This window comes from Pteropus vampyrus, unplaced genomic scaffold (genome assembly GCF_000151845.1).
Source record: "Pteropus vampyrus isolate Shadow unplaced genomic scaffold, Pvam_2.0 Scaffold279, whole genome shotgun sequence".
NCBI lineage: Eukaryota > Metazoa > Chordata > Mammalia > Chiroptera > Pteropodidae > Pteropus > Pteropus vampyrus.
The window spans coordinates 27,644-29,651 of NW_011889060.1; the positions used below are offsets into that span (position 1 = coordinate 27,644).

Genomic DNA, 2,008 nt, shown 5'->3' on the forward strand with positions numbered 1-2,008 from the left:
TAACTCGATGTAAAAGCTTCCATTAAAGGCCTGCATACTCAATTCCTTTTACCCCATACATCACACCCGGTCTTTGATGAAAATAACTAGGCATATGAACACAGTTCGAAAAAAGAGGCCACGCATCAGAACCAGACGCAGATGTGGCAGCAATGTTGGAATTATCGGGGAATTTAAAGTTAAATGGCAGACATCAGTCGACTCTCCTCTAAATACTTCAGCACACATATTGCCTTTTTAGGTTTTAAACTAAAAACCATATTCCCTGCCCAGAAATCTGAAACTGAAATATCCATTCTTTGTAATAACAATAATAAATTCTTGTATCATTGGAGAGAGAAAGAGAGAGAGAGTGTCAGTCGGGGGTGGGGGGTGGGGCGGGTTCCTCCTTCCTCTGCCCCCTTCCCAGTTTCTTCTGTTCCTACTATCACTAGGCGGGGAAAGAGGAAGAGAAAGACAGGTAAAGGAGAAAAATGGCTGAGGGTCAGGTTGCATGAGAGATTAACCATTCACTAATTCACATATTTGACATAAAGCCTATGACATACGAGGGACTAGTCAGCAACTGGGGATGCACTCTAAAAGCTAGTCTCTGTTTTTCAAAGAAACTGGTGGAGGAGACAGTTAAACAAGTGAGCAATTACAACACGCAGAGAACTACTTTGACCAGGTTCTGTACAAGGGGAGCACAGAGGGATGTACGTCAGTCTTAGGGTGCTAGGGAAGGATATGTGAACGACAAACGGTAGTCTGGGAAAAGAATCAAGATATGTAAAGACCTAAAATGAGAAATACGGTCTGGAGAACTACAGTGCAAGGGGCAAGCTGGCCATGTAATAGGCTACAATTTTATTAATGACCATATCAAGAAGCATTTTGATAGCGAAGAGAGAAGCATGGCCTCACGGCAACAGGAAAATCATCACGAAATTTTATTCGGAGTGACATAATCTGATGTATGTCTTAGATCACTGTGGTTGCCATGTGGAAAATGGACTCCAAGAATATAAGACAGAACCACAGGGACTGCTTAGGAATCTCTTGCCATAATCTAGAATGAGATATAAGATAGGGATGGAGAGAGAAAGACTAGCCAGAGACATCTTTATATTCAGAGGCTGACTGAATGAAGGGATGAAGAAGAATTTCATCCTTTTAGAATTTTATCTGTCTTCCTCTCACTGCTGACTCGCACTTCATAAAAACAAATCTGATCCTGGACCAGTAAGTTAAGAAAACTCAACTGGAGAGATTCCGACTGCAGGAGAGGCTACAGGAGCAAGGGGGAAGACGAGAGAAAATTCCAGATGAGGCCACAGGGGAAGAACTCTGTTTACTATCTTGAATGGACTAGAAACTACTGGTATTTATGATGGTGAGAAAAGGTCTACTTATTGTCAGTCTTGTTATTTGCCCTAAAATGATGAACATGCATCACATCAAGCAAATCAATACCTAATTATCAGCAAATTAATAAACTATAGTTTTATTCTCTACCTAGTGAGTCAACTGGCAGCTATTTTCATTAAGAACTGTTAAATGAGCCCGAAAAAATGACTTCGTCATTCACATATGAATTCTTGATCCCCCAAATTTAGTCTCTTTTTCATCATACAAGTTAACACATGAATTTATTTGCTCTGTAAAAATATAAAGATATAGATATACACAAGTAAATACTGTCTCTCTTCATCTTGTCTCACACCCATCCTCGACATTACCATCAGCGACTGAGGCTCCCTTACAGTTTCCTTTCTCTGCGTTTACAGGGATCTGTGTACAAAACAACATGCTTTCGCTGCCAACATATGTTTAAAATTAGCTTTCAGTTACACTATCTATGAACATATTATCCTTGTACAAATCATAGAACATTAAACTAAGTCCTAAATTACCACACCAATCCCAACCCTTCCCATTGGTAATCACTCTTATCATTTTGGCATATGTCTTTCTCGATTTTTTTCCAGATTTTTCCATTTATATACATGTATACGTATCCATATAT

The 2,008-nt window shown here is 39.4% G+C and overlaps 1 long non-coding RNA gene across 1 annotated transcript in view; it reads right to left on the bottom strand.

Moving 5' to 3' along the window:
- The window catches only part of LOC105302715, a 52,049-nt gene that overhangs the window by 26,250 nt on the left and 23,791 nt on the right, over positions 1 to 2,008 (bottom strand). The window lies entirely within an intron of this gene.